Source organism: Leucopleurus acutus (genome assembly GCF_964270905.1).
Source record: "Leucopleurus acutus genome assembly, chromosome: 10".
Lineage (NCBI taxonomy): Eukaryota > Metazoa > Chordata > Mammalia > Artiodactyla > Delphinidae > Leucopleurus > Leucopleurus acutus.
The window spans coordinates 59,149,356-59,174,449 of record NC_139153.1 but is presented as its reverse complement, the minus strand read 5'-3'; the positions used below and the strand labels follow the sequence as shown (position 1 = coordinate 59,174,449).

At 38.6% G+C, this 25,094-nt stretch overlaps 1 protein-coding gene and 1 pseudogene across 2 annotated transcripts in view; both read left to right on the top strand.

Annotated features, from left to right (window-relative positions):
• KHDRBS2 (KH RNA binding domain containing, signal transduction associated 2) overlaps positions 1 to 25,094 on the top strand; it is a gene marked incomplete at both ends in the record, with an annotated part of 704,484 nt that overhangs the window by 369,667 nt on the left and 309,723 nt on the right. The window lies entirely within an intron of this gene.
• LOC309966979 (CAP-Gly domain-containing linker protein 3-like) lies at positions 17,738 to 19,665 on the top strand (annotated as a pseudogene). The gene has a single exon. The product of its transcript is annotated as a CAP-Gly domain-containing linker protein 3-like (transcript).

Here is a 25,094-nt window from a genome sequence, read left to right as displayed (position 1 = left end):
ACAAATACAATTGGATATCACAAAATGATGTGTATAAGGCATCCAAACCACAACAGAAATTAAATGTTATTGGCACTTAGAATTTACATTACTTTGTAAAAGTTTGATTTAGTGAGGATGGCAAAAATACGATTATTCTAGAATATTTAAAAAATAGGGGCTTCCCTGGTGGCGCAGTGGTTGAGAGTCTGCCTGCCGATGCAGGGGACAGGGGTTCGTGCCCCGGTCTGGGAAGATCCCACATGCCGCGGAGTGGCTGGGCCTGTGAACCATGGCCGCTGAGCCTGCGCGTCCGGAGCCTGTGCTGCACAACGGGAGAGGCCACAACAGTGAGAGGCCCGCGTAATGCAAAATAATAATAATAATAATAATACCTCCTAGATAAACAGAAAGAATAATGTTGGCCAATACTTAAATTTGTATATTAACTATTAAAACTACATATGATAAAACATCAGTATTCACTAAGGTATAATTTGATGACAAATGGGAAAGTTGTTACATACTTAAACACAGAGCTGACACATGTTATTCTAATAAAATGACAAACTCCTGAGCTCTAGTTTCTAACCCCCTATGATTATTTTCTTTATGGCTTCCTATATTAGCACTTCTTCCCACTCTATTTTTGGTGACATAGAGAACCACACAGGAGCAAAAATGCACTGTATCCAACCTTCCCATAGATTGAAAAAGGATCATTGCCTTATTTGGATCCTTTTTCAGCCACCTTTAGAGGAAATATATTTGCTTGTAGCAGACTTGTAATTTTTATGCAATTGTTAAAATAAAATATTTTGTAATAAGTAGCACTATTTATTTTCACATTTCACTACCAAAGAGTTGCCAGTAGTCTTTAGAAATAGTGGTAACATGGAAAAGAGAATCAGACAGAAAATCGATATTATGGCCCAACAAACAATCCTAGTTTTAGAATCTTTCTAAAACATCATGAAATCTATTTTTCAGTTATAAATAAGGTATAGATCATAAATTACCTTTGCCATAAAATATGGGTAGAAATATCAAGTATGATAGAACCTAACAAAATATATGTGCCTGTTTGAATAATTGTTCTTCCTACAGTACAAAAATATAATGACAGGCATGTAGTCCTCTGTTAAATCCATGTCATATTGTATCCCCCCACTAAAATGCATATTTATTATGTTTATATGATCTTAAGATATGTTAGAAAATATATTGTGAGTAAAGTCATATTAAATAAAATAAATAAAGTAATTGTATGAGATATTTGGCCATTGTGAATAACAGTATGACTAGTTCAGAATTTAAAATACTCATGCCTCAACAGATAGAGAATTATACAAATAGCAGACTCATATTTCCTCTTCACTAACCTGTCTCCACATAGCAATTTTATATTTTTAAAATAAATTTATTTATTTATTGGCTGTGTTGGGTCTTCATTACTGTGTGCAGGCTTTCTCTAGTTGCGGCGAGTGGGGACTACTTTTCGTTTCAGTGCAGAGGCTTCTCACTGTGGTGGCTTCTCTTGTTGAAGATCATGGGCTCAAGGCTCATGGGCTTCAGTAGTTGTAGCATGCAGGCTCAGTAGTTGTGGATCCCAGACTCCAGAGCGCAGGCTCAGTAGTTGTGGCACATGGTCTTAGTTGTGCCGCAGCATGTGGGACCTTCCCGGAACAGGGCTCGAACCCATGTCCCCTGCATTGGTAGGCGGATTCCTAACCACTGTGCCACCAGGGAAGTCCAGAGAATTCATTCAGCTTTGCTTGACACTTTACACTAAATAAGTTCCAGGAACTACAAATACTAAGTATAAATTTGAATATAGAAGCCAAAAAGAATTGCTGTATTATATACTGAATTTGAATAGGCAATCAAAATGTAAATTGGTAACAATCATATTGTTTTCTATTGGAAACTTCCATTTTTCTGTGGAAATTTTTGCATTTTATACACTGAGATAAACACAAGTACATGGTTTGCTCACCTGTGCAAGCAGTGAGTAGAACCCTGCCATCTCCTTTGATGCTGGAAAGCACTTTGGCGTAGGGAGTATCCAAGATTGGGTGGAGCTCAGAGGGGAAAGGTCAATGGTGTCAATCTCTACATTTGTGAAACAAATCCTAATAATTATTTGCTCTCATAGTCTATTTTATTTGTAGATACAGAACTATCACATGCTACAATTTTATAGTTAATTGCAAAACTTAGCTGTAATATATGAAATAAATATCTCATCCTTTTGTTATTCTATATCTGAGCAACAGATGTACATCATACAGTTTATGCTTTACAGCATATTTTCATCTATTTATTGTGAGTTGAATCAACCTGTGTTTTCAAAGTGATGGATTATGAATGTGGTCACCCTTGGACCACCAAATTGTTACAGTGTTAACAGAACAGATTGGGCAGTTTGGGCAATCAATTCTTAACTTTTGCTTTTGAGGTGGGAGAATGTCGTAATTCTATTTATTTTAAAATGTGATAGCCCTGAGATAGTTGGCTTGGAGACTTAAAAGAAGGAGATGTTTTCTATTCTTTATAATCCTCTGAGTAACAGGCAGTACTATTCTGAAGTTGTCAGTACCCAGTTGAGTATAATTCTCAAATTTTAATGAATAAAATTGATATAACTTCTTTAATGTTTTGTAGAGCAGCTTATAATTGAGATTTTTATGTTTCTTAGGGGTAAAAAAGGTGACTTGCTTGTAACTATAACCTCAATATTTAGCATATAGTAGTTATTCCATACTTACTGTAAAGTAAGTCTACAGACTTTTCATGTGCCTACTTAGTGCTTTATGTTTATTACTTATCTTCCTAAAGACTCTATAAGGTAGGCTATATTTTTATTATTTTTGTTTTACTTTTTCTTGTTGTTTTCTCTAAACTTTAAGCACACTTCCCTGTTTGCCCAGTTATTCATGACAAAGTCAGTAATGTAAAGTCTATCATATTCCAAATCTTAGGCAGCTTCTTTTGAGCTACATTGGGTCAAATAGATACTGTTCCTGGAAAAAGATGATGGATGTTAAGGATGAAGGAGGTGATGAATGAAGTCAGGAAGCCAGAGACTGGTTTGAAATTCTGTCCCACAACTTTCCATTATACAGACATGGGAGATGACTTTAAAAAATAAGAAGAAGAATCGAGCTGTTCTTCCTGGACAACATTCTTCACTCTCCTGCCTGATCCCACCAGTTTGCTGATGACACCAAAACATCTTGCTTCGAATTCTCTCCTGAGTTTCAAAAGACTCAGTGCCCATCCACCTTTTACCAAGAATTTCCATGACAAATAATCCCAAATCCTGGCTGCCTCATGAGACCCCTCAAAGATGGTCTCTGGCCCAGATCATACCAGAGTTTGCTGCAGCCCTTGAGTGCACAGATCTGGACTTGAGCCTTTGTCTGGTGGCATCGGTCTCCTGGTTTGTGTTTCCAAACTTGTTCTCCAAACTTTCCCTTGCTTGCTTTCCACTATCATCATATTATACAGTTACTAACTCAGGAGAGGATTCTATGCCCTTTCACTGCACTGTCTTTCTAAAGCACTTGTATTCTACTTTAAAACTCTTAGAAACTCCCCTGTCTACACGACCAGTTTCAAATTCCTAAGAAAGGTACTTTCACAATCTGCTTTCAAACTACTTATCAAGCTCAGGCCCTGTTCCTCCTAAGCTTACCCACCCCCATACCAGCAAAGATTAATGCCTCTCACACAGTTCTTTTTTAAAAAAAAAATACATGTCCCTTTGCATTTATGGTTCTTTTTGTCATGTGGCCTCTTTTCTGTCACCCAGAATCAGAACCACACATTACTTTCTTTTTCTGCTATGCTTCCCGCATACCCTTGGACCTCCATCTATAAACCCACAGTACATTTTTATAACACCAAAACACTTTTTATAATTATTTCTATATGAAAAAGTTTTCATAATTTTTTATACTCCCTGTGTCTATAGACATGTTATTTAATCTGTGTCAGTTTTCTCATTCTTAAAATGGCAATGACATTACTGCCTACTTTATAGGTATGTAAAATTGAAGATATAATACATGCAAAACAAAATGTCCAGCACACAATGAGTGCTCAATAAATATTCTGAGTAATATTCATGTGCTTACCCCTATTAGAAATTTTTTTACTCCACAAAACTATGAATTCCTTGAAGAAAAGATAATATTTATCTTTGTAACTACAAGAAATCTCATCATTATTGGCACATAATATGTGCTCAATACATTTTTACAAATTAGTTATTACTCCTTAACGCTTCAATGGCACTAATTTTTAATCCTATTTCTCTTTTCAGAAAGTATGGATTGTACAAATACCAATGTAAATTGGATGATGTAATCACTGTTAAGTAGTTATTTAAAGCATGTTGCAAATGACTGCATACAGCATATACCTGTGAAGCAGCACCATTCAACTGTTCTACCTTTAGTTGGAAATCTTAGTGGTCACTCTTCTACCAAACTAATTTTGCAAATATTTACTAATATCAACCAACTCAGTTACAAGCCTGAATGTTGTTTGGGGCACCACTTTATAAAAAAGATGTTAATTTAAGTGAAAGGATTAAATGGCTTAATGTTACTATTAGCAGTTTTAAACCCAAGCCCCTATCATGGTCGTGGTTTATTTAATCCATTCTATTAATGACCACCCTACCCAGTTACCAGTATGGAGGTCAGTAGAGTGGTCTAATTGTGATTATACAGAAAAACACTGAGTGGTATTGAACACATGGAAAGAGGTGTTCCTCCTTGTTTGGCTTCTTTCCCACGTGCCTGATTTTTCTGGGTACCATGTTTCTAGGCTACAATAAACAAGCCTCTAACTGCTTTGTCTAGTCCTCTGTGGGTCTCCATCCTGCTTATCGCCTATTCTCAGCACAACACATCTAGTGATCCCTTTGAATCATATGTCATGTCTTGGCACTCTTCTGTTTAAAAATCCCCAATGACTCCTAGCTTACTGGGAGCTCTAGCCACACTGGCTTTTCTCATGTTCACAAACAGGGCAGGCATACACCCACCACAAAACCTTTGCCTTTGCTCTCTCCACTTCCCTAAAGCTCTTCCCCCAGACCTCTCCATTCACCCCCGTAAGTCTTAGCTCACAAGTAACTTCACAAGACTTTTCCTGAGTTGACCCTGTTTAAAAATTGAGATCACTACCACCTTCTCCAGCATTTTCTGGTTCTTTTTCTTGTTATATTTTTTCATATGGCACATATCATCACATATTCTTAATATAGCAATATCATCACATATTTAATATTTAATACAGCACTTCATCAAATATTATTTTTTTACTTTTTTATTTTTTGCCCATCACTCCCCAACACCAAAATTTTAGCTCACTTCAGGCAAGGATTTTTGTCAATTTAGTTCACTCCTGAATTCCTATACTGATACATTACAGCCTCTCAATAAATACTGAATAAATGATTTAATTGATTAATAAAAAAAGAAATGGAAGGATAATTAAGCTTAACTATTATGTTCCAAGTTTTAACATGTATTTCTGTACAACCATTACTTATAATAAATGATGTATAATTAACATATCTTTATCTACTTAGAATTAATAAATTAATAAACTAATAAATTCTAAATTGAATAAAATCTAAATTAACATAAATAATATTAAATAGAATATGAGATAATATTTACATAACCTTAGTTTTTGACATTTTAATACAACCCAAGTCCTAGATCTTATGATAAAAGATGTTTGACTAGACACATTTATCTATATAACAATAAAATAAAAGATGTCATAAATAAAATCTGAAGACCATTGTTAGACTTCAAAAATTATAATGTTCATTAGAGTTTAAGGATTAAAATTCATAATAAAAAAGAAATATATAAAATTTTTATCAAATATAATATGATTGTTAAAAAAATTGTACCTACTTAAAGTGGACAATTTGATATTTTGGCATATGTATTCATCTGTGAAACAATCACTGCACTCAAAATAATTAATATCTCCATCACTCCAAAAGTTTCCTTATGGCTCTTTGTAAAAAATCTCTTCCTCCCACCGATCCCCATGGCCCACTTACTGTCCCCAGAATGACACTATAAATTAGATCTCATTAAAGAAATAAGCTCATTTGAGGAGAATTGACCATGTAACATTATTGAGCCTTCCAACCCATGACATGGTTTATCTCTCCATTTATTTAGATTTTCCTTAATTTCTCTCACCAGCTTTATAAATTTCAGTGTAAAGGTCTTTTACATCTTTTACAAGAGTATCTCTATTTCATATTTTGATGCTATTATAAAGGATATGTTTTTATATTTTTAATTTCTAATTATTCATTGTGAGCACACAAAATATAATTTATTTTATATGTATTCTATATCTTACAGAATTCCTGAGTTTGTTCATTAATGGCTTCTACTAACTTTTTAGTAAATTCCATTAGATTCCTTACATAGACAAATACGTCATCTGTGAACAAAAGCATTTTATCTAATTTGGATGTCTTTTTTTTTCCTTGTCCTGTTTCATTAGCCAGAACTTCCAATATTGTGTTAGGTAGTAGCGATGAGAGCAGGCTTGCCTTTTCCCTGATTTGAGGCAGAATAATTCAGTCTTTCATCCTTAATGTGATATTAGTTGTAGGTTTTACATAGATCTTTTTTATCAGGTTAAGAAAGTTTGCTTCTATTCTTATTTTGCTGAGGCTTATTTTATTTTTTGGTCAGACAAATATCCCATGCTCTTCAAATTTCTGAAAGACTTTGTGGAGGACTAGTAATATTTCTTTTGTAAACACTTGGTTAATTTCATCAATGAAGTCATCCAAGAATGAATTTTTCTTTGTGAAAAGAAAAATTATTATCTATATCATCTTGAGTGAATTTTGGCAGCTTTTGTCTTTCAAATAATTTATCCACTTTATCTAGGTTGTTGAATTTATTGCCATAAAGTTGGTCATAATATTTCCTTATTATGTTTAATATCTATAAGATCTATACTGATATGACCTCTCTTGATTCTGATATTAGTAACTCATGTTCTCTTTTTTTCTGTTCCTTTTTTTCTACTTCTTATTTATCTCTGGTGTTTATTTTAGACAGTTTCTGTTGCCATCTTTTCAAGTTCATTTATCTTTTTTCTGCAGGATCTAATCTGTTATGATCCTATCCAGTGTAGTTTTCATTTCACGCATTGTGATTTTCATCTCTAGAAATTCAAGTTAGGCCTCCCCACTAGGTCTACTTAACTGTTTCATTAAATGGGATACAGTTTTAATAACTATTTAAAAACCTTTGACAGCTAATTCTAACATTTGTAACAGTTCTGGATCAGTTTCAATTCATTGATTTTTCTCCTGATTATTGATCATATCTTATTGCTTCTTTGCTTGCCTGGTAATTTTAGATTGTTGCTAGACATTGTGAATTTTTATGTTTTTATTACTATATATTGTTGAACTTTATTCTGGAATGTGGTTGTTACTTATAAACAGATTGATCCTACTGTGTCTTGCTTTTAAGATTTGTCAGACAACTACATAGAGCTGTTTAATCCAGGGCTAGTCATTCCCCACACTGATGAAAGACCCTCTCAGCACCCGACCCAGTATCCTCATGATTAAAAGCTTTCCAGTGTAGTTGATCAGTCTCCACTCCTGATCCCCTGTGAGCAACATCAACAGCTTCTTCTAGTCTTTTCTGGTGTTGCTTTTTTCTTGGCCCTGGGTAGTTTCCTCTCACACAGGCAATGAAAAGGGCTCTGTTGAATGTTCAAAATGGATGCTCTTTAGATTTGCAGAGTTGTCTAATTTTGCAGCTTTTCATTACTCTTTCCTGGAAACTCTGTCTAACCACCTTGGTCTCCGTGGACCCTCAAAAATGTCTCTGCAACTCAGGAAGTTTTCTGGGCTCTGCCTGAAGTTTTCTTCCCTATGTCATGGCTTGGAGACTTTCTCAAGGCAGTAAATCATAGGACTTACCTCATTTGTTTCCCATCACTCAAAGATGATGATCCTGAGTTGCCTTCATTCCACAACTTTGAAAATGTTGGAGTTTTAAAAAATTATTTCCCACTTTTTTGTTTTTGTCAGACAGGAGGGTAAATTTGCTCCCAGTTATCCCATCATGATTTGAAACAGAAGTTATTACAAATAGAGTCTTAATATTTACAAATAACCTGATAGAAAAGTGAATAGGGTATTCAGAAAAGAGATCCAGATGACTAATAAGAAGATATTTACCGTGAGATACAATTTTTTACCCATATAGACAGCAAATTAAAAAATGATGACTTACTATCATTAGCAAAGTTATGGGGAATAAACACTTTAATATCCTGTTAGCAGAACTGTGAATTAATACAAACCATTTTGGAAAGTCTGGCAATAAAAAATAAATCCACATCATTTGACACAATAATCCTTTTCAGAGAATCTAACTTCAACATAAAGGCCATGTAATAAAATAATTATCATAGTTGTAGTCACAAAGCAGCAGACTGCTTTTAAACTTCCATAAATAGAAAGGTCAAATGTATCAGTAAATTATACATATATACATAGCATATTCCATATTCTATGGAAAAATAATTAGCTACTAAAAAGAGTGAGTTCTGTCTCATTGACCATGAGGATTGACCATGATATATTGTTCAGTTAAAAGAGAAGCTCTCCAAGCAACATGAATACTATAATCCTTTTTTAATAGAAAAAATAAAAGAACAGTGGAAAAAGTGAAAATAAACACCATCCTATTTTTTAACCTTCAGGAGGGTGTGCTGGAGAGATGTCATGAAAAGTTTATTAACTTTTTCATTACTTATCTTTGTATCATATTACTTTTTGTACTAAGCAAATATTGCTTTCAAAATTAAAAAAAATTAAGAATAATTTGAAAATCCCAAGAATGTTGCCAATCAGTGTCCAATATAATTTGCTAAAATATTTACACACATATTGAAAGAAAATCAATAAGGAAGTCCACTTTAATATGTATGTAATGAAACTTGGGAAGTTTATGGAATATACTGTTATATAGAATTGCAAGAGAAGTTACTTAGTAGATAAATGATATAAGAACACTTGCAGATGGGTACAATTTAACATTTGTTATGAAAATAAGGCACTAGAAATGGCAGGAACATCTAGAAGAACCTCAACATATCCTCTAACTTTGACCTGTGTTGCTCACTGACCAAGTATATTACCATGTAATTTGAAGTGAGACTACTGATTTGAACTAATGAACTGATATCTTATGTTTTCCTTATTTATACATCTCTTCTAAATGAATTGAATTTAAAACGTTTGTCTTAAGTATTTCTTTTCTTTAAAAATTTTTGGCCTTTTTAGTTTTCTTTTATATTAAAAATTATCTGATTTTAAGATGTGTAATGTCCCTCCTCACACTCCCTGAATATTTTGGCTTATGTTGATATTTTATTAATTTTTGCTTTTATGGAGTGATTTACATGAGTCTTCTATTTCATCACAAGCATTTCACTTTTCTCTTTCCAGTTGCATTTCTACAAAACCTTCTTTTAAAAGTCAGTATTTTTGTTTTATTGTTCTTCTATAGACCTTCATTTCATACCAATGATATTATGATCACTAAGTCTAAATATGCTCTAGCTGTAGACTTTTTAGGATTATATCTTTTCCAGATATTCAGTCAAAGCTGGCTTCAGACTTGACTGCTGGTTAAATGTACCATACAAAAAAAGCAGCTCAACACTGATTCATGGTTCTGAATCTTCCTTAATTCATCAAATCAGGGTTTTTCTATAACACATTTTCACCCAAGGCCTTAACTTTTCAAGGATAAATAGTCAATAGCAAGTTTTTCATATTTCATAATTTAGTATTGTCCTGAGAGTCTTTACTACTTTAGAAAAATGTAGGATAAAATGTATTCATGTATATTTAACACTTGAAGATTTCTCTTTTAACTAAAATTCTTCAAAGAAATAAAATAAGGTGGATATAACAGACTTGCCTGATGATTTCAAATAGATAATATATCAGAATTGGAGATCCTGTAATCTGCATGGGAAAAACAATAGCTAACATTTAATATGTGCTCCCTGTGTGTGAGGCATTATCTTAAGCAACTTACATATGTTTATTTATTTAATCATCCAACCAGCCATACTGTTTTGTTTATTACTATTGGTAATTTCATTTTATCAATAAGAGAATTCATGGCCTTGAACGCTTACATTAAGCCACACAGATAATAAGCACCAATGCCTGAATCTGACCCAGGCAATGGGACCACACATTCACAATAATAATTGCTACATAACGTAGCGTCTCCAGAGTTCTATACAGATAATTTTATTTTTTGCTCGCAGTTTTAAAACTAAACTCTTCATAAAATTGGCATGTCCCCTAAATTTTTTTTATCATGAAATTAAACAACCTAAATCCTACCATTGTACAGTAATGCCACAATCATGTGTTATATCTCCTTTAAGCTCTTGATGTATTATTTTTTTAAAGTAGGAAATTATTTTTATTCCAAGTCAAATACATAAAAACAGATTTTCTCACACTACTCTTAGAATTGTAAAAGGGGAGAGAAAGGCACTAAACTGATATTTCACCCCGTTATCCTCTAAAACAGTCAGAGCTGGGCCCCATGTGAAAGTATGGGATCTTACAGCTCCTGCAGACAGAGGGTAGGTCTTTCCTTCTTATCTCATACATAAGCCAGTGGTTTTCAAACTTTGGAAAGGTGTGACTATTTGGTGGTTATTCTTTTTTAGATTTTAAGCCAGTGAACATGGCTGGAAATAATTTGAAATGAGGAAATTAGACAAAAGACTACCTTTCAGAAGGGAGACATTGATGAAAGATCATGTTGTAGTCATGATTTTACAAATAGAAGTTATGCCCAAACTAGCCAGTTCATAAGAATTGGAAAAAAAAGATCTTATGAGCTAGATGGTTTACATGAATAATTTTGACATAACAGTTTTATCTATTCACACTGTGAACTTAGATCTCATCAAGCTTTGTAAGTAATTTCCAACATACCGACAATGACTATGCTATCATTTTTTGCCCATTTTTTTATAATGTGAGCTACTCAACTCCATTTCTCTGTGCCCTGAGTCACACTTCTGTTGTTCTTGCTAACCCTTTCCTGACTCCTTTAGATATCTTCTGTATGTTTTAAAATTTCTGCACAATAACATATTTCATATGAATATCAGGCTGCTCTATGTTCTGCTTTTCCCTTTACCTGATCCTTTGGCCTCAGTTTTTGTTCTCTTTCTAATGTACACATAACAGACACACATGCATGTAAATGTGGTTACCTAGAGGCTCACTACCTAGAGTAGTTTGAGTTTTCTTCAGATCTCCAGAAGTGGTGTCAGGTTTTCTGTTACTCCACTTATGGATAAGAAAATAGGTAGTAGACAGAGGAAAGTTGATTTTTGTAATGTCACACAGACAGAATCCAAACTAGAGCTCAGAATGTCTGTCTTTAGGCCTAGAAAGCTGCCTATCTGATGTCTACATTTATCTAATCATTTGTTTCACTAGTCTCAGTTCCTTAGTCAGATAGCTACCAGTAACACACTTTACACACATGTCAAAAACTCAACTTCATCACCACCACCAACAGCAACAGCAATAATACCAGTTTAGCAACAAGGGCAGAATGATATTCTTTGACTGCCTTTTCTGTTTTCAAAAAGAACACATGGATTTGGAAGGGCATCCCCCATACAGCCTATAATAATGTATGTAGACTAAGGGACTTGGAGCTCTGATTCAGAAATCTATGCTCGTTTGATTCCAGCATGCTTAATTTCTGAGTAGGCCTAGGCTGACAGGATCTCAGACAAGAGGAAAATAAAAAAGGAGTAAGTTAACTGGGATAAAGATGAGAAATATGAGGCATTTAAAACGTTTTCTACTACTAAATTCCTGCTTGTGATTTGCCTCACATTCATTACTTAACCTGTGAGTCTATAAATGGGGGTAATAGAGCTTCCACCCTCATCACTCACTGGGGAGCCATGAATAGGACCAGGCAGCCCAGAAAGAGGAGGTTTTAGCAGCCTCCTACCTCTGATGAGCAAAGACATACTTATATAGCACCAGAATTTGTTAAGCTTGCATGAGCTGTTTCAATTCGATAAAAATGGTCTTTATATCATAGCATCATGCCATATCCTGGTTGCCTTTGTAAATAAACTTTATTTTTTACAGCAGTTTTACGTTCACAACAAAAGTGAGAGGAAGGTACACAGATTTCCCATACACCTTCTGCCCCCCACCCCCCAAGCATAGCCTCCCCCATTGTCACCATCCCCCACCAGATGTTACAATTAATGAACCTACATTGAAGCATCATTATCACCCAAAGTCTATAGCTTATATTAGGGCTCACTCTTGGTGGGGGATATTTTCTAAGAGTTTTGACAAAGTCATAGTGACATGTATTCCTATAGAGTCCCCCTAAAATCCATATGTTGAAATCCTAACCTCCAATGTGATGGTATTAGGAGGTAGGAACCTTTGATGTGATTAAATCTTGAGAGTGGAGCCCTCATAAAATGAAATTTGAGCCCTTATTTGAGACATCAGAGATCCCTCACCCCTTCTGCCACCTGAGGACACAGAGAAAAAGAAGTTTATCTATGAACCAAGAAGTAGGTCCTCACCAGACATTGAATATGACAGCTCCTTGATCTTGGACTTAACTTATAGAACTGTGAGAAATAAATTTCTGTTGTTTATAGGCCACTCAGTATTCTGTGATAGCAGCCTGAATGACTAAGACATGTATCCACCATTATTGTATCATGCAGAACAGTTTCACTGACCTAAAAATCCTCTATGCCCCACCTATTCATCCCTCCCTTCCCACTGCCCTTGGTTACCATTGATTCTTTTACTGGCTCCATAGTTTTGCCTTTTTCAGAATGTCATATAATTGGAATCATATACTATCTATTTAGATTGGTTTGTCTCACTTAGTAATATATATTTAACTTCACTCCATGTCTATTCATGGCTTGATAGCTCACAGTTTTTAATCGCTGAATAATATTCAACTGTCAGGATATACCAGTTTATTTACCCATTCACCCACTGAAGGACTTCTTTGTTGCCTCCAAATTTTGGTAATTATGAATACAGCTCCTCTAAACATTCGTACTAATTTTCAACCTCTTTGGGTAAATACCAAGGAGCATGATTGCTGGATTGTACGATGAGTAAATTTAGTTTTGTAAGGTACTACTGAACTGTCTTCTGAAGTGGCTGTACCATATTTTGCATTCCTACCAACAATAAATAAGAGTTTCTGCTGCTTCATAGCCTTGCTATTATTTGGTGTTGTCAGTGTTTTGAATTTTTGCCTTTCTAACCGGTGTGTGGTCATATCTCATTATTTTAACTTGCTTAATGGCACAGGTTGTTGATCACCTTTTCATATGCTTCTTTGCAACCTGTATATCTTCTTTTGTGTAGTGTCTTTCATATATTTTGTCCATTTTTTAATCAAGTTGTTCACTTTCCACAAGTTGGATTGCAACTACCTATTCATTTTCCAGGCCAGGAATGGCTTGTGCAAAGGGACAAAAACTAGTTAAAAGCAAAAGTTGAATTCTGCCCTCATTCAACCTTTCTTGTCTCACGTCTGGACTGCTATGAAAGATCTTACCATGATCAGGTTTTAGTAGAACAGCTAAGTAGCATACCCCTGACTCAGATCCCTCGTCCACATACCTGAGTGTCTCTCCAAAGCCGATGCTTGGTGAGGTCATCCTGTGAGTGCTCACTGTCTTGAGAACACAAGCCCTGCATCCCAATCTGTGTTCCATCCACACACTGTTTACTGTCCACCTCAGATGTGATGCTTTAGGAAAACTGGATTATTAGCTGTTCCCTAACCCTATCAATTTTCTGTCATGGCTTCATCACTTTATACATGGAAATCTTCCTGGATTGTTCTCTTTCACCTCAAACTAACAAATTTCTACCTCTTCTTTTTTGATCCCTAGGTACCTTCATGTAAAGGTATTTATTTTCCTTTTTATGATTGTCTTTGTCTTTTGCCTTTTTAAATTTTTTATTAAACAGGGTGCTTTCCTTTTTAAGAAGAGAGACAAGAAGGAAACTCACATTCACTATCTTTCCCATCTCAGTGACGACACCACGATTAAATCCTTTGCACAGTCAGAAATCTAAGCATCACACTTGAGTCCATGCTCACTCTCCTCCCCTCTCACTGTGGCAGCACAGACGACAGCATTGGTATGTGCACTGCTCAACACTGTCCCAACCCTGTCCCGTTTCCAGTCTAGTTCCATTTTAATCTATTTTCCTTATTATGTCCCTAATATTCCCTTTAAGATATAAAACTGGTTATTTCACTGTCCAGATAAATACTACCTAGGCCTTCTATTATGTTTAGAATAAAGCCAAGAAGAACCAGTATGATTCAGCCCCTGCCTGCTTATCTGACCTCATATCACTCTCTCTGCTGTTCACTAAAATCATGATATATATGCACTGACATTATCTCTGTCCCTTAAAAAGGCTCAACTCCTTCCTGGCTCATTGCCTTATGTTCCAGCTCCTAGAAGACCAGGGCTCCAGGCTCCTTCTCATTTAGATCTCAGTCCTTTGTTACCTCTTCAGAGAGACTGTGACTGACGTCCCCTCTAAACCTGCTTCCCCAGGCCCTCAGTGTTGTTGCCCTGATTCCTTTCTTCATAGCATATTAATGTCTGAAATGAGCTTGTTTATTCCTTTCTTTGCTTTTTTTTTTTTTATCTCTTCCCACACATTAGTATCTAAGCTCAATGAGGGCTATCTTGTTCACTGTATTCTTAGAACCTGGAACAAATATATAACAAATAAGCATATTTGATTATTTAACTATATAATGTTAACATATTTAATAATAATCTATTTCTTCACCGAGAAAGGCAGTAAGAGAGTGCCAAATGCTCCCTTCCTGGCCCTGGCCATGTTATGTTTGTACAGTTTCAGTAGAAACAATCACCTTCTGTCCCCAGCACTGAGTGCTATGAGCTTTGCTGGTACTCTGGATCTTTAGAACAAAGTAAAAAGCCCATTTTCAGGCAAAGGACAGGAGCATTGTAGATAGTATCCAGATGTTGCCTGACCCTGCATTTCATAGGTACTAAAGGAAAACTGAAGTTCCTTTGGCTGATCTCCGCTCTTGAGAGCCTACAATTTCTCTCATTGGGATAAAAACAAATCAAAGGATAACCTTCATTACAGGGAACAGACTTAACGCTAATGGATCCTAGAGCATTGTTCTTATAGAACAATTAAATGTTTACCTTCTCCCAACCAGCGTTTGCAGAATAAATGTTTTAAATGAGTGGTGAAGGGGGCTGGGGAAAGATTATGACCTGAATGCCAATTCTTGATACTACTGGGTTGGCCAAAAGTTCATTTGGGTTTTTCCCTGAGAAGTTACGGAAAAACCCAAATGAACTTTTTGGCCAACCCAATGTTTCTTCCATGTCTTTGATGAAAGGACTTGACAGACACAAGCATCTTGGTAGGGAGGCTGAAGGGTCTTAAACTATCTGATGTTGGACGTGATTCCAAGAAAGGAGGCATTACTTTTAACCTTTGAGATGCAGCGTTAGGGAGGGTGGATATCCAAGCCCTGAAAGGAGCCTTAGAAAAGGACCATCAATGCCCTGATGGCTGAGAGCATCTGGTGGCTTCCTGCAGTGAATCCCTTCAGCAACATGCAGAATTGGATTGACTCTGACTACTCGCTGTGTATGTTCATTTTGTGGAGGAAGGAGAGAGGGACTGCCTGATGCAGTTAACTCTAGTGCCCTTGAGGATAGCTTATACAGATGTCCTGTGGGATTGAGTCCTGGGGGAAGCCTGAGAACAGAGAGATGTCCCATTCCCCCTTCAGAGGGTCAGCCCAGCCTGCCACCCCCTGCATGCCCACCAGAGCAATCCAAGTCTTCCTTGCTTAGAGGTTTGCCCCTTACAAAGAGGTTCGAGCACAAGAACTTTTTGAATGCTGAAAAAAATCCACCTTGCAGATAGGCAAACACCATTTACCATCCATTTGAAAGACCTTACAAATTGAGAAAGGGAAACCCAGCTGAACAATGCAACAGGCGGTTCCCATTGAGGCAAGAACAATGAAGCAAGGAAAGGAATAAAGGACAGCACCCAGGTCTTCAAACTCTAAATCTGTGTTCTTTCACTTTGCAATTCTGATTTATTTCACGAGGCTACTTCACATCATATTTTGACATATTTTTTTCAAATACTTATTTTACTGTATTGCACTCATATACCACAACAAGTCTATTTCTTCAGTTACTGACCATGGAACTAAAGTTTTTTATCAACTGTCTCTTCTTTTCCTTTCTTAGGTATTCAGTAGCTGGAATTTTCACTCAGCATCCTTCACCGTAGCTGGATACTCTCATTCTAGCTCACTTTTGCTCATCTTCTGTGCCAGATTCACCTTTCCCATCTGGCAAACAATTCTGCTCTCCTCTAATACACTGTTTGAAAAAGTAGCACTTTAATTATGTTTAAGGACTACTCTATTCTAATATGATTAAATATTCAGGAAGAATACTATGCAATGAGTTTTTGTGATTATAGTGGAGATAGCTAGAAGCTGCAAGCCCAATAAAAGTATAACATTTTTTCAAAAGGCAGGCAAAGCATATTTTATACTCTTTTCAAATAACTTTTAAAAAGTTATCATGACTGAGTGGGTTGTTGTTTCCTGACTAAAAGATAATTCAGAAGAAATCATCACAGCATTTTCATTTGGGAGAAAACAAAGGAGAACTTCTAGGAGAGATTTTCTCATGAGATATTTACATAGCTCTCCTCAGTTAATACTTTTTTTTCACTTTAGAGTTCAACATTTTTTAATAAAACAAAATTTTAAAATAGCAGCCACAAAATCCTACTGAATGGGAGAAATATTTGCAAATGATATGACAAATAAGGGGTTAATATCCAAAATATTTAAACTACTCATACAAATCTACATCAAGAAAACAAACAACCAGATTAAATAATGGGCAGAAGAACTGAATAGACATGTTTCCAAAGAAGACATACAGAGGATCAACAGGCACATGAAAACATAATCAACATCATTCATCTTCAGGGAAATGCAAATCAAAACCACCAAGAGATATCACCTCACACCTGTCAGAATGGCTATCATCAGAAAGAACACAAATAACAAATGTTGGTGATGATGTGGAGAAAAGGGAACCCTTGTACACTGTTGGTGGGAATGTAAATTGGTGCAGCCACTGTGGAAAAAACAGTATGGAGGTTTCTCAAAAAACTAAAATTAGAACTACCATATGATCTAACAATTCCATTCCTGGGCACATATCCAAAAGTAACAAAAACACTAGTTGAAAATATACATGTAACGTGGATGGACTTGGACAGTATTAGGTTTAGTGAAATAAGTCAGACAGATAAAGACAAATACTGTATGATATTACTTATATGCAGAATATAAAAATAAAACAAACTAGTAAATATAACAAAAGAGTAGCAGCCACTAAAACATTAGCATAACATTGGCAATAAAAAATTTTCTAAACCAACGAAGGAATCAGAGTTGAATTGGGTGAACAGTGACTCAGAGGGTTTTAAGAAGGCCTCTGTCCTTGCCCAGGTATGTTGCTGAAAGTTGCTTGCTCTAACATTTCCTGAACAAGTATAGGGATGCAGTATCTACACTCACTTATGCTCCACTGGTTCAGGCCTTTTCTGTACTGTGTCCTCAGCACTTACCTCAGTGCCTGGCACTACTTGCTGCTCAAAAATACATTGAATAGTCTCTCCACCCCATCTCCCGTCTGCTTCTGTGCCTCGTCCCCTTCTCTCAGTTTCTTTCTTCCCGATCACTTCCCCAGACACCGACACCCAGTTACTCCAGTTTCCCCGATTTCAGCTTTGGTCTTCAGCCCCATTCACCCGAGGATTTGCCTGAAGGCCACCCCCAACTCTGCACCTGCCCCCTTAGGGCCACTAAGGACCATAACTAAGACAGGGCCCACCCCCATGGCCCCACCACTCAGGGCGGAGGAAGAAGACGAGGAGGACTATGAGCCTGTCCCAGAGCCCCCCAGCCCCACCCAGAAGCGCTGGCAGAAGCCTACTCCTCAGCATGCCCCCCCACCCCCAGGACTACGCCTTCACCTTCTTTGACCCCAACGACCCTGCCTTTCAAGAGATTCTGTATGACCCGCAGACCACCATCGCTGAGTTGTTCACCATTGTGCACCAGTGGGTGCCCCAAGTCCAGTACAAGATCGATGTCATTGGCAATGAGATTCTGCGACGAGGCTGCCACGTGATGGGCTGACCTAACATGACACTGCTCCATTATACTTGTAAGGCTGGGGCCCACAGAGTCGAGTTCCCCGCGATGGCTGTGCGCCTCTTGCAGCAGCTGCTGGCGCTGGGCGCAGACGTGATCCTGCGCAGCTGCTGGACCAACATGAACATGCTTCAGTACTCAGCCTATTTCGACGTGCCCGGTCTCGTGCACATGCTACTGAAGGGTGTACGGCCCCGAGTGATGAACTCCAAGTGCAGTGACTTCAGCCACGGCTCAGCCCTGCACATCGCTGCAGGGCTTGGCGCGGCCAAATAATTTGCTGGAACATGGCGCCAACCCGGCACTTCGGAACAGAAAGGGACTCGTGCAGGCGGAGGTTGTCCCAGAGGAGTTGTCCCATGGACATATCCCTGGACAAGGCCGAGGGGCGCTGATGGCCAAGGAGCTGTGGACGCTACTGAAGGAGGCTGTGCCGCTCTCCTGCGCCCTCCCTAGGGTCACGCTACCTAACTATGACAACGTCCCAGGCAATGCCATGCTCAGCACACTGGGCCTGCACATGGGAGACTGCATGCTACTGGGTGGCCAGAAGACCCACAGCTACAGTTCTGCAAGACCTCAGAGTTTGCCAATGGCTGGTGGGTGGGCATGCAGCTTGATGAACCTGAGGGCAAGAATGATGGCAGTGTTGGGGGTGTCAGGTACTTCATCTGCCCTCCCAAGCAGGGTCGCTTTGCCTCTTTGTCCAAGATCTCCAAGGCAGTGGGCGCACCTTCCTGATCTGTCACCTCCACACCTCAGACTCCCTGGATGGACTTCTCCCGAGTCACTGGCAAAGATCGCAGGGAACACAAAGGTAAGAAGAGGCCCCCGTCAGCCCTGACTCTGGGTGGCCTGCAGCAGCGTGAGGGAGCCAAGGCTGAGGTTGGAGACCAAGTCCTCATCACAGGCCAGAAGCAAGGGATTGTGCACTTCTGCGGGAAGCCAGACTTTGTCCCAGTTTACTGGTATGGCATCCAGCTAGACCATCAGCAAGCACGATGGCTCTGTCTTCAGTGTCTGGTACTTCACCTGCTCCCCTTGGCATGGAGTCTTTGTACCAGCATCTGAAATTCAGAGGATTGGTGGATTCACTAACCCCCCTGGGGACAGTGTTGGAGCCAAAAGTGAATCAAGTGACAATGATGCAGACCAAAACACCTTCACAACAGTCTGGACCCCAAAGGACATCACATCAGAGAGCTCCATCTCTAGGTTGCTCTTCTGCTGCTGGTTTCCCTGGATGTTGAGGGCGGAGATGCAGTCTTAGAGGCTCTGGACTTTCCACAGAGACACAGAGCCCCCTCTAGCATCTCCTGACACAAGGAGCCCCATAGTCACTTGAGATAGCGTTTCCCAGTAACGTATCCAGAAGAGAGATCCCATTAGCCAGCCCTCGATCACTAAGGCCCCATTATTAACAGATTCTCCCGTGATAACCCCCCAAATATAGACCCTATGTTACCCAGAAAAAGATTCCCTGAGTGTAGTACCTTTAGGCTAGTCCCAACCCCTCAGATCAGATCCCCCAAAAACAGATTTCCACATCACCCCAAATGATGGTAACTTTCTCTACATAATGCTCTACAGCAGAACATTCCTGAGTCACTGGCTCAGAACCCTTCCTTATTAACAAAGATTCCCCCTATGCCCCCATCAAGTCCCCTTGAAAGAAACACCTCTAAAGCAACAGAGTAACAGACTCACATTTAACATCAGTCCCCTCAAGATATTTTGACCCCCATGGTCACCCCCAAACGCTTACACTGCAATCAGAGACTCCCTCCATTAAAAACAAACCCTGCTCTTACCCCTCAAGAAGAGACCTACATCAACCAGCCCACTGTCCCCTCCAAGTTACAGGCCCCAAAACAGTCTTGGAAGTGCTAATTACAGGGCCACCAAGTCTTCCTGTCCTCTGCACCCTCAAGAAACCCCCAGTACCTTGTATGAAGCCCACCCCATTCAGCCCACAGCACCTGTGCTGGCCAGGCTCCCAGAAAATTCTCTATTTTTTAAGTAATTATTTCCCCCTTTGGGGAACCCCAAAATTTGAAGGCCCCATTCTGGGACTCTGAGGATCCCAAACCCCAGAGTACATGTTCCAGACTTTCCTGGGTCCCCAAGTCCCACAACCCCTAGGAGGCTCCAAAACCCTAACTCCCAGGACCCCCAAATCATGGAAACACCAAATCCCCCAGGAATCCCAAATTTTAAAAATCCAAGCCTCTAGGAAACCCCAGTCATGGAGGTCCTTGTGCCTGGGATGGAGGAGACTGTGGTCCAGATATGCATCCCGGGCTCCCGGGGCACCTCAAGCCCTATTCGTAGGCACTAGGGGACAACAAACAGGAATTCTCATCTCTGGAAACCAGAGGACTTCAATGCCCTGAGTCCATGGATCTTTAGACACCAAAATTCCAAGAGCCCCAGCCGCAATGCCCCCGATCTTCAAGTCTACATCTCTAATACATGAGGGGCACCAAGGCCTTGAGGGGATCCCAAATCCTGGACCCCCCATTTCAATGTACATTCTTGTCACAGTTCCAAAACACCAAACCTAAGTTACTGGCACTGAAGGACTTCACAGCACCCTGGCCAGACTAAGAGCCTGATGGAGATCCTGAAGACCTAGGGGGTCAAGGGCAGACCCTGAAACCAAGGACAGCTCACGAATGTCCCTCACTGCATGTCTCCAAACTCAGCATGACCCCTACTCTCTTCAATAAAGATGTTTCTGTGGCAAAAAATAAATAAATAAAAAAAATACATTTAATAAATAAATGGATGATTTATTTTAAGAAAACTTCTTTAGGCACTTTTAAAACTCCAGCTGGTTAGATGCTTTACTATCTTGAATATATAAATTTTTCATGTCCAGGGAAGGACTGGAATTGCAAGATTATTGATAAAAATCAGCCATGTAGTCCATGTTCTATCAACCTTATTCATACGCAGAATTTGCACTCTCCTTTAAACATATCCTTATCATGATGATTTCTTTGTTAAGAATTTGGGCCCCTTAGGTCAATGTATCAGTACCAATAACTATCATCAGTTCTATGTTAACCAAGAGTTCATTTTTCATACTTGTAAATTAAGGTATATATTATATGCCAAAGTATTAAATTACAGTAAGTCCCCTACATATGAACCAGTTCCACTCTGAGAGTGTAAGTCCAATTTGTTTATAAGTCCAATAAATTTAACCTAGGTACCCAGCTAACACAGTCAGCTTATAGTACTGTACTGTGACAGGTTTATAATACCTTTCACACAAATAATACATAAACAAACAAACATAAAATAAAACATTTTCAATCTTACAGTATAGTACCTTGAAAAGTTCAGTAGATAGTACAATAGCTGGCATACGGGGGCTGGTATCCAATGAACAGGCAAGAAGAGTTACCAAACGGAAGAGGGAGAGGAGATGGGAGATGGTAGAACTGAAGGATCATCGGTAATAGGAGATGGAGGGCAAGCTGCAATTTCACTCATGGCTGATGTTCATGGCACAGGTTCTGGTTCCTTGCTGGATTCAATTCTATCTGCCCTCTTGAAAAAATGATAGTAGTAGCTATCACTGGGTAGTAGCTCTTTTTTCCTCCTCATAGATGACACTGTAGCACTGGATTGTGTTCTGAATGGCTGCTGCAAATTTCGTGTATCATTCTATGTTCAGGTCCTGTGCCTCAAAAACTAACAGTGCCTCCTCAAATAAAGAAAATCCCCTTGCCATTTCCCGTGTTGTGAATCTCTTCAGTTCTTTGGTTACTTCTTCTACCTGTTGTCTCTCTTCATCCTTTCTGTCAACCTCCAATTCCATCAGGTCTTCATTAGTAACCTCCTCATGTTGCACAGCAAGGAGTTCAGTGAAGTCATCCTCTTGCAGATCTAGCTCCAGCTTCTCACTGAGGGTCAATGAATTGCTGAAGACCTCTTTGGAATCCTTATCCACCTTCTCAAATCCACGATAATCATAAACAAACTGTGGTCAAATATTCTTCCAAACCCCATTCATGTTGATGACTGTAACCTCACGCCAAGCAAAGTCAATTTTTTTTATGGCCTTGTAGATGTTATAGTCCTTCCAAAATAGTTGCAAGGTTGTTCCTGATTCATCACTCATCTTTACTGCCTGACAAAAAGTGTGATGTAAATAATATTTCTTGAAAGTCGCTCTAACTCCCTGGTCCATAGTTGGATGAGCGATGTAATATTAGGTGGCAGATGCACTACTTTGACGTTGGAATGAAAGTCATCCGTGAATGGAGGGTGGGGTGGGGGGGGGAGCCGGAGAACTGTCAAGCAGCAAAAGGATGTTGAATGGGACATCATTCTCCAAGCAATATTTCTTTACCTCCAGGATAAATTGGTGGAAAAACCAGTCCTGGAAAATGGCCTGTGTAACACAGGCTTTGGGGTTACTCTTCCACACAACAGGAAGAGAGCCACTGGGTATGTTTTTAAGGGCTCTTGGGTTCTCTGAATGGTAAACTAAAAGATGCTTCAGCTTCATATCGCCAGAAACATTGCCACCAAACAACAGAGTTAGCCTATTCTTTGCTGCTTTGTAGCCTGGCGTCAACTTTTCTTCCTTAACAGATATAACTTTCATCTGGCATCCTCTTCCAGTACAGTCATGTGTCATCCTACATCAATGTATGCACCTACATCAATAATTTCTCAAAGCATTTCAGGAAATTCCTGGGCATCTACCATATATGCACATGCTGCCTGCCTTGCCACTTACTTTTACATTGTGAAGGTTGGTTCTAGCCTTGAACCAATGAAACCAGCCATGACTGGCATTAAAAGATGCACCTCTGATTCTTTGCCATGTTTCTTCTTCAAGTCTTCATAAAGGCTTTCAGACTTCTCTTGAATCATCATTAAGCTGAGCATGATTGGACACTGATCCTGATCCTGCATCCACACACTGAGAAATTTCTCCATCTCCTTCAACATTTTCCCACACTTCTTCAATATTATTGTCGACATCGTCGGCACAGCAGATTTCACATGTTCCATGATGTTGTTCTTCTTCTTTATAATTATGCTGATGGTTGAATGATTCATGTTATGAGAAGAAGCGACACTTACTTTTCACCTCACTCCACTCTCTCAATTATTTTAACTTTTGTTTCCATCATTATCACTTGGCGCTTCTTAGCAGTACCAGCTACATCACTGCTGTTTTTACGCTTGCTTCCAGACATTCTGGTCTTGAAATAAAGATACTGTACTACTGAACTCTGTACAGTACCGTACAGTAAAGTACACAAAAGCACACCACTTGTAGAGGATGCATACCCGTGACAATGTACGCCAGACACATGACCTAACTTACGTGATCGGACATGCGAACGTTCATTCGAATCTTTGAAGGTTCACAACTTGAATGTTCATATGTAGGGGACTTACTGTAATGCCTATTTCAACTTAGAATGCAGATAGAGCTCCTATATCATGTGCACAGTAAGTTGCCAAGAAAATTTCCTGAAGAAAATTTAGTCACTTTGACTCTACCTAAACAAATGGAACTTGGTATTTTTAGAATAACAACTGAAGTCTCTCATTTAGTTTTATATAAATATTTATCTAACACCCTAAATCTAACCTGAGGTCGTGGCTGACTTTATAAGCTAGGATTGGCAAAGGCATAAGACTAAACACATGAGTCTTTCATGCTCATTCAAAAGGTCTTGGTTCCTAGACCTCATATATCAGTGGCTAATGTTTACTAAGGTAAAATAGAACAAGGTAGAATATACACCCTCCCAATAATCCTGCAGAATATCTACATAAAATCTATATAGTTGCTATCTTATTCTTTGGTGATTTTTACATAGTGTGCAGTATGACTTTAATAATGGTTAAAGAAGAGAAAACAGTTTGGAGTAACAAATCACCATCACCAGTAGTTCAAGTCCACAACATTTTTACTTTGTGATATTCAATCCCCTTTGATAAATATGCTTTATAAAGCCTTTATAGAGACCTTATGCAGAGTAATACATTGAGCAGATTTTTAGTAAATATTAATTAACTGTTCTCTGACCACATTTTCTTAATGAATTTTTCTGATCCCTACCCTGGGCTGGTTAAAACTCACCTTGTGTTTGCTAAAAGCTGTTATCTAATAGCCTAAGATGTTTTGCTAAATAATAGTGTGCCTAGCACAGCAGTAGTTGTTTTCTGAAATAGCTTCCTACCCTTTCCAACTCGCTACAGATTTGATATTGGCACAAGACCCATTACCTCCCATACTTTCTTGTTTATTAAGCTGGTCAAAGTGTCCTAACCTAACTATTTGTAGGGGCTGAGGAAGTCCCAGGTCTTTTTGTCCAGGTCATGAATTTCATGGAAATTGTTTCATAGGGACAGTTTGCATCACCCTGAGAAAAAGGAACATATAACAGTGCTGTGAATATGTTTTTTTTTTTTTTTTTTTTTGCGGTACACGGGCCTCCCACTGCTGTGGCCTCTCCCGTTGCAGAGCACAGGCCCTGGACGCGCAGGCCCAGCGGCCATGGCTCACGGGCCCAGCCGCTCCGCAACATGTGGGATCCTCCTGGACCGGGACATGAACCCCGGTCCCCTGCATTGGCAGGCAGACTCTCAACCACTGCACAACCAGGGAAGCCCAGTGCTGTGAATATCTTTGTTGTTATTTCAAGATAGCAAATTTTAAAA